Below are 14,438 nucleotides of genomic sequence, written 5' to 3' on the forward strand. Positions count from 1 at the left end.
AAAAAAAAAAAAAGAAAAAGAAAAAGAAAAATGCGGGTTTCTACATCCATTCCTCCTAAACTTCAGATTCAATAGGGACTCAGGAATATGCAGTTTTTCAAGTTTTTGGGGTTTTTTTCTATAGGGCACATGCCCTCACCAGAGAGAGGGAAAGTGAAATCTCACCCCTGGGGGTGAAGGACAGGGACTGGCACGTGCCGACCCAGGGATACGTGTTTAACAAGTTCCCTCTACCTTCTTCCCCACCGGGCTTCTGAGGTAGGGGATTCTAAAGATTGTAGAGGCTCATCTTTATAGACAGAGGTATGGCTATCTATCTTAGATAACTAGATCTCTATCCGAATAAAGTTTGACACACATGCTAATTTTGAGAGTTGGATGTAAAATATTCATCTATTCTTTTTTCCACAGTGAATTCTGCAGCAGTAAATTAGTACACTTTTGTGTGCCCCTAGAATATATCTTTCTGACGCCCTTTCTGAAATTTGCATTCCACTCAGGAGTCAAATTACTGACTTTGCCAAAAGATGGTATTCAAACCTTGAGGTAAATTGCAAACAATAACTTCTTGCCAGAGCTTCTTTCTGTTTTGGAATGGAACTGGGCAGGAGGACAGAGTACAGAAATTTAAAAATGGTACCTAGAAGCCATGTGGAGAGCAAGCTAAGAGAGCAATTCCTCCTCAACCCAAACACCTGGCTTTCTCTGATGAAGGTTATCAAGAGAGTCTATTGGGACCAACAGTTAGCGTAATGGCTATGTCGCTGGACTCCCACGTAGTCGACTGCGGTTCGAGTCCCGGACCCGGTGGCTTAAACTCGCACAGGGCGCATGTGCATGTGTGCCCAAGATCCCGAGAGGAGAATGGAGGAGAAGGGACTGTGGAGTGGCCATCCCCCCTGGGGGGTAATTTCTCACTTTCTGTCTCTCTGTCTCTGTCTTTCTGGCAAGTGCACGTGCCCTATAGCAAAAATCTCTCCAAAAAAAAAAAGAGAGAGAGAGAGAGAGTCTATTCAAAGTCATCAGATATCACCTGCAAGTCATCCCTCAGTGACAGGAAACCAAAGAGTAAGACCTTAACAATCTATGTGAGAAGAATCCCCTAAAGTCATATCAGATGAAACTCTGGCTCGTCAAACTCTGGGTTCTCAGGCCGTGAACATATGGCTGATGATAATTTTGTCTCAACTGAGGAATAAATTCACAAATCTATGCATACCTAGCCACTTAACAAGAATTTATTTCCTCATCTTTCCAAAGAAATTTCTTCAATTTGATGAGTTATTTTGGACCACGTGCACAGCTCGTGGGAATGTGATGTGGTGCAACTGCTCTCAAACAATTTTTCATAAGGTTAAACATAGCTATTATGACCCAGAAATTCCACTTCTAGGTATATATCCAAATAGTAACTCCTACACGAATGTTCATAGCTGTACTATGCACAATAGCCAAAAAGTAGAAACAACCAAATAACTATCAACTGAGGGATAGAGAAATAGAACATGGTATATACATACAGCACAATATTACTTGTCCATACAGAACATGAAGCACTGACACATGCTATAACACTGACGAGCCTTGTAAACGTTATGCTAAGTGAAAGGTCACAGAAGACACATATTTTTATGAAACGTTCAAAAATCAGCCGATAGTATAGTGGTTATATCATTGGACTCCTACATGGCCAACCATGATTCGAATCTCGGACCTGCTGTCTTGAAACTCACACTGGGTGCCTGTGTGTGCATGCCCAAGATCCTGGGAAGAAAATGGAGGAGAAAGGATTGCTCAGGGCTACATCATCACTCCCAGCAAGCTGATTTCTCACTTTCCTGCTCACTGTCTCTCTGTCTCCCTCTCTTCAGTGGCACACTCACTCTAGGACAAAAAACCTCTAAAAAAATTAATAAACAAAATTAAATGCCATGATACGTTTTTCTTCACCATCTATAGATGACTTAGTATTTCACTTCCCAAATGTAGGTTATTTATATATACATCTGCCCTGAGGTAGAACACCATGAAGTGTACACCATAAAAGATACACCAAGTGAAAACCAAAAGTGTAGATACAAATGACATTTAAATTATTTAAAATATTTTATCTATTAAGACTTTATGTAAAGTTAATTAATTGAGCACATTATTGATTGAACAGTGTCATGGCTAAGAGCAGAGTTCCTGGGCTTCTGCCTGCTGGGAATCCCACTCCGCCACTTACTTGTTATATGGCTCTACTGTGTGACTACACGATGTGTACCTTAATTCTCCTCTATAAAATTTCAATGATAACATTTCTAACCTCATGGAATTTTTTTTTTTGAGAATTTTTTTTTGCTACAGGGCACATGTACTCACCAGAGAGACAGAGACAGAGAGAGAGAAAGTGAGAAATCATCCCCCAGAGGGGATGGCCAAACTGCAGTCCTTTCTCCATTCTCCTCTCAGGGTTTTGGGTATGTATGTACATGCTCCCAGTGTGAGTTTTTTTAAGCCACTGGATCCTGGACTTGAACCATGGTCGACTATGTGGGAGTTCAGCAACATAACCATTATACCATCTATTGGTCCCCCTCATGGAATTATTTAAATGAGATAATTTTTAAAAGTTTCACTAGGGTTATATTAATATTGGTAAGAACTTTAGATCTTAATCTAACTTTTTGTGATTCAGCTATTCAAAAACACAAATTAAAAATTATTTCAGGGACCAGAAAATGGCATGGAGGTTAAAGGTAACTGGATCCTACATAGCTGGTCAGGCAGTTCAAATCCTGGACTTGGCAGCTTGAAGAACAAGCTGGGCACTTGTGTATGTGCATGCCCACATGCCTAAAACCCCAAGAAGAAAATGAAGGAGAAGGAATTGCAGTATTGCACTGTGGCTATTCCCCTTGAGGGGTTATTTCTCATTTTCCTTTTCTTCCCCCCCCCTCTATGTTTCTGGTTAGTGCATATACCCTATAGCAAAATAAATTAAATAAAATAAAAAGCCAATAATAATTACAGTAATTTAAAGTTTCTATCATGTTTGTTTCCATTGGAGAAAAAGCTATCTTACAGTGATATTTAAACCCACAAACAAAAAGTACATCATTTTCTGCCCTTTCAGAAGTAAGAGTTTCATCCTTCAATCTCACCTGATTTGCTTACTGGACTTCAGTTACTCAATTTCTATTTTTCTGATGTTACCTATTATCCTTGCAATATAGTTTGAAGGTATTATACTTCTTACATACTAAGCAAAGGAGCTCAAGATCCATCAAAAATTTTATTGCAAAGAAATGAAATCGCTTAGACAATCACTTTTCCAAGGTTTTTGTAAGTTGTACATACATGAGCTTTTACATGAGTGCTAGTTTTCTAGGGCTAGTGGAACGAAGTCCCATGATCAGGGTGGTACTTAAAGAATAGGGACATATTCCCACAGGAGGGTAGGGGTCCAACATTTCAAGGTAGGCAGCATTGGTTCCACCTGCGGCTCTGAGGGACCTCTCTTCCACGCCTTCCTCTCAGCTGCTAATAGCTTCGGGTGTCCCTCGGCCTATAGATGGTGTTTTTCCTTCTGTCATCGCTTTGTCTTTCCTCTGTGTGTGCTGCTGTGTTCAAATTTCACCTTTTTATCAGGACATAATAATATTGGATTACAGCTAGCCCCAGTGACCTCATTTTACTTAACCTGATCATCTGCGAAGACCTTATTTCCAAATTAGATCATTTTCATAAGTCCTAGGGCTTAAGACATCAACATCTTTTGAAGGACATAATTTAACAACCCATAACAATATGTAATATGCTTTATTGTCTTTGGCAACAGAATATTATTTGAATTAAAATTAAAATGTGTTCATCTACATTTCACGTAACAGCAGTTTCAGAAAGAAAACCAGTTTCTTCCTAAAGGTATTTTTTTAACATAGTTAAAAATGTTATTTTTACCTTGAAGAACTAAAATATTTTTACCTTCTGTTTAAAATGTCCACTAGAAAGAATACTAAGAATAACTACTCATTACCAGAAATAAGGCCAGCAGAATTGTAAATTGGTCTTTGCATAAGTGGGAAGTATACAAAATGCGTTTAGGACAAGTTTCATCCTTATGAAAACAGACACAATTTTACATTTCAAATAATAGTATTTGCCTTTTCTGAGTTACAGTCAAATAGGACCCATTGATCATCATTTCTGCTTCTTAGCATGACTGATATGATGAGACCTTAGATCAAGACCTTAGGAACAGGATAATATTCAGTTTGATTCTTTCTTCATTACATGCTTGTCTTTGTACTATTCTGCTATATTCGATCTGTATTTACTTTGCAGAAACCTATGAAGACCATTGAATAAATTGTAATGGTTAATTCAGTTAATATTGGATATTATCATTCCAGTTACACACACTAAGGATCCCACAGCTATTGTATATTTTCTAAATGAAAAATAATAACACTAGAAGGTCTAATATTCTCTTCCCCAAAAAGTAGTGTCCTCGAGGGTACCACATCTGGATGCTGAGGATGAAACTCAGAAGGAATCTTACATGGAACTACGTGTGTGTGTCAAACACACACACACATGTATACATATACATATATATATATGTATATGCTAGCTGGTAGCATCATTAGCACTCAGTATTTTTATGGATTGTATATTCTGTAAACCACACAAACTGTCAGGATGTTTCAGAAAAAATCAGGTAAGTATCTAATGCTCAATACTAACCCTAAATACACCTGGATACCTACATTTCTTTATCCTGTTTTATAACATTTTTGTTTGCTAATCTACACTGCAGTAACTGAAAATGAGGCCCTCAACACATCTCTTCAGGCACACAGCATGCAAGAATTCCTCTGAGGTTTTCTTAGTGCAGTAAACAGATCTCCCCATATTCACTTGCCTCACAAACAGCTATTTTTAATCCTCTGCTTCGTTTTGAGGCACTGGGGGAATAATTTAATTTTAATTGTTTTGTTTTCAGGTCCAATGAGTGCAGATTTAAAGCCAGAACTCTTTTCATGCCTGTGTTACATGAAGCCATTCTGAAATGATACACAGTTCAGTGAAATGTAACAAAAAATAATTCTAGCCTCTACACTTAACATGTTGATGTGCTGAACAAATTTAAAATTGTAGTCCTGTAAGTCATAAAATATGAACGTTCCATACTAGATGCCTTGTCAGAGATCTTAAGATATGGGTCCTATAACCCAGTATATAGATATATCAAAACCATGGGACACTGAGAACACGGGAAAGGAGCATTATGGTGCATTCATCATTTATACTGCATGTGAGGTCAGGACCCCACGCTGTCTTATGGTGGTTCCACTTGAGCGGTGTAGGAATAAATGTATCTCTGTGCTCGTTTGCCTTCACAGTTATGCATTATACTGTAACTGATTTTCCAGCAAAAGACACTTTTCACAGAGGCAGAAATGAAATATATGGGGCATTATAACTCTGTCCCTCTTATAGTGTATTTCCTTAATCTATGCACAGCGGGGAGGTGATCTTTTATATAATATATAAACAATAATTTTATATGTTTTCAGCAGTCCCGCTGGTCACATTAATATTTGTAGAAACTCTCAAGCTGACTTCACCAAATACATCAAACTAAAGTCTGGGAGCATTCGCTTTGATTGCTGGATTTGGGAATTATTATGTACTATTAGCAATGATTCAGGGACCTTAAATATGGTCAAAGAGTGTAGAAAACAAGCAAGCATTTTTTCTTGGGAACTGCTTCCAGAAAACACTTTCAATTGTTTCTATCTTTGATGTATTCTGCTTTTCCCTCTGGCCTTCCCCAGCCAGTGTTTTCCACATGAATCCCAGGGGTCATAGGGAATCCTCGCATAGTTTACATGCGTCAGATTGCTAAGGAAACTTTCTACCTCATTATTCCCCTGAGAAGGGAAGTCCCCACACTGAGGTTTATTAGGGAGTTTCTCTACAGGAGGTGCATGGTCATTAAATATGTCATTTCTTGGTATACCTGTTGCTTTTTCCATTCAATTCATAGGGAATAAATGTGTAAATACCATTCCTCTTGTTACGGTAAGGGTTCAAGGACTGATTCTTTAATTAGTTAAACATGTGCCTTCTTTAAAGGCATTAATGAGGCTAGGAAAAAGATGTAAGCAGGGAAAAAACATGATTTTTCGTCAGCAGAGTCCTCTGACAGCACTTTGAGAGATTTGTATTCAGTTATATCAAGAGTGGAGGGAGGTGGAGGGAATCCTAAGGGTATTTAATGCACTAGGAAGACCTTACTAAGACACCCTTCAGGAAAGTATAGATATCTGATTCAGCATATTGATCTTACTGATACAGTGGCAGAAGAGGTTCCTTTATTTGACAGGTACAAATTACTTATTTTTTTTATGTTTGACAATTGTAGATAAATGCCCGTCTTACCAAGAATGTTGGCAGTACCTCTAGGTATCTTTCTGCTGTACTATACTAAAGACTTTTTGTACAATGTTTTTAAACAAAAAATTGGTTTTGGCTGTTTTAAAGGTGTTTAAGGAGCCAACAGAAGGCATAATTGTTATGGCACTGAACTCACACATAGCCAACAAGGGTTCAAGTCCTGTAGCAAGCAGATTGAAAAATCACTCCAGGTTCATGTGCATGTGTGCCCAAAATCCTAGGAAGAGAATGAGGAGAATAGATTATGGTGTAGCCGGGTAATTTCTCACTTTCACTCTCTCTGTCTTTCTCTGTCTGTCTCTGGTAAATGCATGCACCCTATGACAAAAGCCTTAAGAAGATTTTTTTTTCATTCACTGTATCTTTAGCTTTTTCTCCGTTTTTATATATAATAATAACAGTATAGATGATAAGAATATTACTTGATTATAATATACCCCCATAATATCAGTGCACCCATCACTAACCAGTCTTTTGATAATATTTGAAAGTTTCTGTTGATTACAGGTAACAGATTTTCTTGAGCCATCCAAAACCGAGAAATTTTCAACAAATCTGTATTTATGCTCATTTGAAATTTTTACATGTGGAAATGCTGAAGTCCTAAATATTAAAAATAAAATTTTGGCAGGACCAGCAGATGGCATAATGATTATGTTGCTGTATGCCCATGTTGTTGACCCCAGTTAGAGTCTCAGACGCAGGGACTTGAAACTAATGCCAGGCATGTGTGCATGCATGCTTAAGATCCTGAGAGGAGAATGGAGGAGAAGGGATTATGACATGACCATCCCCCCAGGTGGTGATTTCTCGCGTTTTGTCTGTTTCTTTGTCGAGTGGATGCACCCTATAGCAAACATCTCTCTAATAATAATATTTTATCAAAAATTGTATCTAATGAATTTTATTGCTTTAAAAGGAATCTAGTTCAGAGAGTCACTTGATAAAAACTGTATCAGATCAAATGACAAAAATCTATTCACTTAACTGACTTAGACTTTTTTTTTTTTTCTTTTTTGGAGAGGTTTTTACTATAGGACATGTGTGCTCACCAGACAGACGAGAGAGAGCGACAGAAAGCGAGAAATCACCACCCCCCGGGGGGGATGACCACGCTGCAATCCCTTCTCCTCCGTTCTCTCGAGATCTTGGGCATGCACACACATGCTCCGGGCATGAGTTTAAGCCACTGGGTCCAGGATTCCAACGGCAGTCGACTACGTGGGAGTCCAGCAACATAGCCATTGCACTACCTGCTGGTCTCCTGACTTAGACTTTTATAATTGTTAATCTAGTTTCCATTTGATGCACCAAATATTTTATTTGATAAAAACTTACAATTCAGGGGAACCAGCAGTTAGCGTAATGGCTATGTCGCTGGATTCCCATGTAGTCGACCGCGGTTCGTGTCCCGGACCCAGTGGCTTAAAACTCACGCCGGGCGCGTGTGTGTGCGTGCCCAAGATCCCGAGAGGAGAATGGAGGAGAAGGGATTGCGGTGTGACCATCCCCCCTGGGGGGTGATTTCTCGCTTTCTGTCTCTATGTCTCTCTCTGTCTGTCTGGCGAGTGCACGCGCCCTACAGTGAAAATCTCTCCAAAAAAAAAAAGAAACTTACAATTCAGCAAACCTATTATAGTTACACATTTTTCTAAAAGTGCATAGGAATATATTAAGTATTATGGAGAATTTTGAAAATTAACTCAGTACACTTTAGTGCTGATTAATAGGCATTTTCTCAATGACCATTTATTATATATATATATATTTAAATTTTTACTTATTTATTATTTTTTTTGGAGAGGTTTTCGCTATAGGGTGTATGTGCTCACCAGAAAGACAGAGAGAGAGACAGAGAGATAGGAAGCGAGAAGTCACCCCCAGAGGGGATGGCCACACTGCAATCCCTTCTCCTCCATTCTCCTCTTGGGATCTTGAGCACGCAGGCACATGCACCCGGCATGAGTTTAAGCCACTGGTTCTGGGACTCAAACCGTGGTTGGCTACGTGGGAGTTCAGCGATATAGCTATTACACTAACTGCTGGTCCCTATATTTATATTTTGTATATTTTTAACACATGCATTTTAATTCACAATGACAATTTAAAAATATGATATAAAAGTAGTAAATCAATGCTTTTCCCTCCAGAATTGTCCAGTTCACTCTCATGTTATTCACAATGACAATTTAAAAATATGATATAAAAGTAGTAAATCAATGCTTTTCCCTCCAGAATTGTCCAGTTCACTCTCATGTTTACCGCCTAAATTAATTGTACCATATCTTGTCTAGCCTCCCTGACTCTTGGCTCACACTCTACTCCATCTTCCATTAGCTGATCTTCATTAATTCATTTCCATTCATTTTTAACACTGATATGGCCCTATCCTAATGAGCTTACATGCAAGTGTCTTTATAATATTTCTATATTTCACAAAAGTGACTTTGAAAATTTTTTATAGATAATATAAGAAAACTTTTTATTATTCCTTAGAAAACTGTCCACTATACACAATCCCTAATAAGGGATTGTCATTTTTCACATTATTTCCAGAGTATATTAAAATCCTTAAAGAAGTTTCATATGACACACAATTCAATATGTATTATGGAGTCATAAACATAGTTTTCTGTGCGTAATTATTTGATTTTTTTTTATTACCAAACCATGGCTTTTCCCAATGTATGACTTTTTTTCTTTTCTCTTTATTTGTTTTCTTTCCTTTTATTCTTTCTTTTCTTCCTGCCAAAAGGCATGTGCACTTCCCAGACATAGAGAGACAGAGAGTGGGAGAGCGAGAAATCTCCCCTCATCGGTAATGGCCACACAGCAATCACTTTTCCATTTGTCCTTCCTTTTGGGATTTTGGTCACTCATATACATGGTCCCAAAATGGTTTTCAATCTGTCAGGTCCAGGACTTGAACTGTGGGGTTGGCCATGCATGATCTACCTACCTGCCTTAACCACCAGGACATGGAGCTGGAATATGACTTTTCTTTATCAATCCAAATGCTAATGTGACTTAGACCCTGCAGCTTTCAGTTAGGTTGTTCTGCTCATTATCTACAGAGTCCCTAGCAGATTCCCACCATCACGTACTTTTCATTCTGTTTCTTACTTTGGTCAGATGGTCCTGGAGATGCATCAAAGAACAATGTCTCAGGTAGACTTTCTTAACACTACACACCTAGAATACACTACATTTATTAAAATCTTTGTTTATTCAGTAAATCATTAACCTTAGCTTACTGTAACTTTTTCACTTTAAAGACTTTTCCATTTTTTTAAATTTTCTTTTTTTTATAATAAAACCCTCAGCTTAAAATGCCCATTATAGGGCTATACAAATATTTCTTTCGGATCTTTTCTATACGATTTTGCCACTTTTAAATTTTTACATATTTATCTTAAAAATGATTTTTTACTTTAAAAACATTTGTTAAAAATGTAGAGTCAATCATACATATTATTCTAGGCCTGCACAAGGTCAGGATCATCAATATCACTATCTTCTACATCTTGTGCTACTGGAAGGCCCGTGATGAGCTGCAGGGGATAAAATTAAACACAAGAGAACATGATTCAATTAAGAGATGAAGTAAATGCAAGACATAGGAGGCTGCTTCAGGTCTAACAGAGCAAACTGTTATATAGTACTTTTTTTTTTTAGAAGTAAGTGTACATTCTATAGTATAGTAAATACTCAAAGCGATTAGTCATTTATTATCATCAACTATTGTGTACTATACATAACTATATATGCTATGCTCTGTGTGACTGGCAGTGCAGTAAGTTTGCATAGAACAGCCTCACCACAAACACAAGGGTAATGCATTGGACTAAGATGGCGTGGTAATTACAATGTGTGGTAGAATATTTTCAGCTCCATTATAATCTTATGGGACCACCCTTGCATATAAGGCCTGTTGCATTTTTTTTTTTTTTTGGTGCATGACTACGCTATCTTTAGAGTTTTCCCAGAGGGTGAGTGTGCTTGCCAGTGGGAAATAGAGATGGACGGTGGGGATAAAGCACCCCCCCCATGGAGAATCATAATATCACGATCACCTTACCTTCATCTCTCCATTATGTTGAGATTTTGAATACACATGCACTTGTACCATCTGGTGTATTACTCAAGCAACTAGATCCAGGACTCGAACTCTGGGGTTGTCCATGCAAAACCTAGCTGCCTTACACACCAGGCCATGAAGCCAGCCCTCTGTATTTCTTATAATGATTCCATCCTAAAGATGGCTTTCATGTCCTTGAGAAAGACATTCCCGGATAGTACAATTGGCCAGAATCTGGGAGAAATTTGCATCTCAACAGGACTGAGAAAGAATTTATAATATCAAATTTTCTAAAGTAGATATTTCAAGAAAAGGAAGGCCAAGGGCTTCAAGTCAGGGTGAAATATGCTTAGATTTCAGTCAAGCTGAGAACACAAGGTGGTTCCGTAGTGCACTATGTCATGCATCCAGAAGCATCTCTCCAAAGTAGTTGAACATTCCCATTTGTCCTCAATTGTAGTGATCCTCTGTCTGATTTCAAAACTTAAAAATCATATTAGGAATAAAAAGATTAACACACAGACACACATTTGAGTAGTGATGCCTACAATCCTATTTGAAATAATCTCCTCAGATAATTACAGAAGAATTAATTATTAACTACCCAGTATTTCTACCACAATTATAAATGAATCATAAAGTAAATGTTATCCTGTAAGATAATATTAACGTTATAAAAACATGTACGCCAATTGTTTTTGTCCTTTTGGGGAAAGATGTTTATTCTCTAAAAGTGTAGTAATTAGAAAGCTATGTTCTGAATTCTCGTGTTCTGTATAACTGAGGCTTTACAATAAGGGAAGAATTATACTCCAGTTATATAGGTCATCTGGAATTAGAAGATCGATGAGAAGACACATCAAAGATAGGAGATTCAAAATCCAGCAATGGTAAAGCAAGGTATGTGATAAAAGAAACTTAGAGGAACCAGCACGTGGTATAGTGGTTATTTTGCTGGACTCCCTCATGGCTAGCTGCTGTTAGGTCCTGGACCCAGTGGCTTGAAAATCACACCAGGCGGGTGTGTGTACATGCCTAATATCCCAGGAGGAGAATGGAGAAGAAGGTTTGTGACATGGCCATCCCCCCAGGGTTAGATTTCTCACTTTCTCTCTCTCTATCTTTCTTCCTAGCTAACACTTACACCTTAAGGTAAGCACCTCTTAAAAAAAAAATGATAAGAAAGAAAAGAAACTTAAGTTACGAGATGGAAAATATTTGCATTTTGACATAATTGCTTTTTCTTTTCAAGGAACTGATTTTGGAAAGTGAGAAATCAGTACTTATATTGAGAAGCTTAGACATTTCCTCCATATCCCCACACAACTAGGTCAGTATGGAATAAATAATATATACTGAATGTGGGTTGATTTTTCTTCACATGATAATAATATGAGACTAAATGGGTTAGTAAAGACAAACCCTAATACAAAAGTGATTTGGAATTTTTTTTTTTCCTATTACTGAAAAACAGTATACCAAAGAGGCAATGAGCATATTTAGGAAGAATCTCAATATTGGTCCTGCATTTGAAGAGGCGTGAAAACATATTGGGTCATCAGGAAAGTCATGACACATTTTTGCATGGAAAAATACTAATATATTTTACTAACATTATAGAGTCAAGAGAATAATAATAACTTTTATGTCTGAGTACTGTGCTAAGTAAATAATTGCTTTCTCTCTTACCACAAAGCACCATTTGACACATTCGGAGATGAAGCTATTGCTATATGGAAAGACTATGTTTTTTATCAGTAGTAACAATGCTAGTGTATTTGGATTAGATATCAACAGCATGAGTAGACCTTGGTTGTGTTATGAAATACTTTGCTTCTTTGAATCCCCGCATGTAGAACACTTATCTTGGAGACAAAGTTAATCTAAATTCCATTAAAACTTGTAACTGGGTATTGGCAGGTGGTGTGGTGGTTAGGGCATTGGACTTCTACATGGCCCACCATCATTTGAGTCTCAGGTCTGGAAGCTGGACAATCACACTGGTTGATGTATGTGTGTGCCCAAAACAACAGGAGGAGAATGGAGAAGGGATTGTAGTGTGGCCACTTCTTCTAGGCGGAGGGGTGATTTTTTACTTTCCTGCTCCCTGTCCCTCTCTAGTTACTGCATGTGCTCTCTACGGCAAAATCCCTAAGAAAAATTAAAACAAAAAAATAGAAACGGAAGCCTTCTCCCTTTCCTTCATATCCTACATGCACTTCATCAGAAATCATCTGTTTAACCCACAGTCCAAATACACTCAGAATCCAAATTAATTTGGATACTTTTTCTGCTACAATCTTGTCTAGAACCACCATTCCTTCAAACACAGATTAGCTTTTGATTTACAAATTTGTTAGAAATAATAAATATTTTAAGCTATTTATTTTGCCACTTTTAAATTTTTACATATTTATCTTAAAAATGATTTTTTACTTTAAAAACATTTGTTAAAAATGTAGAGTCAATCATACATATTATTCTAGGCCTGCACAAGGTCAGGATCATCAATATCACTATCTTCTACATCTTGTGCTACTGGAAGGCCCGTGATGAGCTGCAGGGGATAAAATTAAACACAAGAGAACATGATTCAATTAAGAGATGAAGTAAATGCAAGACATAGGAGGCTGCTTCAGGTCTAACAGAGCAAACTGTTATATAGTACTTTTTTTTTTTAGAAGTAAGTGTACATTCTATAGTATAGTAAATACTCAAAGCGATTAGTCATTTATTATCATCAACTATTGTGTACTATACATAACTATATATGCTATGCTCTGTGTGACTGGCAGTGCAGTAAGTTTGCATAGAACAGCCTCACCACAAACACAAGGGTAATGCATTGGACTAAGATGGCGTGGTAATTACAATGTGTGGTAGAATATTTTCAGCTCCATTATAATCTTATGGGACCACCCTTGCATATAAGGCCTGTTGCATTTTTTTTTTTTTTGGTGCATGACTACGCTATCTTTAGAGTTTTCCCAGAGGGTGAGTGTGCTTGCCAGTGGGAAATAGAGATGGACGGTGGGGATAAAGCACCCCCCCCATGGAGAATCATAATATCACGATCACCTTACCTTCATCTCTCCATTATGTTGAGATTTTGAATACACATGCACTTGTACCATCTGGTGTATTACTCAAGCAACTAGATCCAGGACTCGAACTCTGGGGTTGTCCATGCAAAACCTAGCTGCCTTACACACCAGGCCATGAAGCCAGCCCTCTGTATTTCTTATAATGATTCCATCCTAAAGATGGCTTTCATGTCCTTGAGAAAGACATTCCCGGATAGTACAATTGGCCAGAATCTGGGAGAAATTTGCATCTCAACAGGACTGAGAAAGAATTTATAATATCAAATTTTCTAAAGTAGATATTTCAAGAAAAGGAAGGCCAAGGGCTTCAAGTCAGGGTGAAATATGCTTAGATTTCAGTCAAGCTGAGAACACAAGGTGGTTCCGTAGTGCACTATGTCATGCATCCAGAAGCATCTCTCCAAAGTAGTTGAACATTCCCATTTGTCCTCAATTGTAGTGATCCTCTGTCTGATTTCAAAACTTAAAAATCATATTAGGAATAAAAAGATTAACACACAGACACACATTTGAGTAGTGATGCCTACAATCCTATTTGAAATAATCTCCTCAGATAATTACAGAAGAATTAATTATTAACTACCCAGTATTTCTACCACAATTATAAATGAATCATAAAGTAAATGTTATCCTGTAAGATAATATTAACGTTATAAAAACATGTACGCCAATTGTTTTTGTCCTTTTGGGGAAAGATGTTTATTCTCTAAAAGTGTAGTAATTAGAAAGCTATGTTCTGAATTCTCGTGTTCTGTATAACTGAGGCTTTACAATAAGGGAAGAATTATACTCCAGTTATATAGGTCATC

This window comes from Tupaia chinensis, unplaced genomic scaffold (genome assembly GCF_000334495.1).
Source record: "Tupaia chinensis unplaced genomic scaffold, TupChi_1.0 Scaffold000370_1, whole genome shotgun sequence".
Taxonomy (NCBI): domain Eukaryota; kingdom Metazoa; phylum Chordata; class Mammalia; order Scandentia; family Tupaiidae; genus Tupaia; species Tupaia belangeri.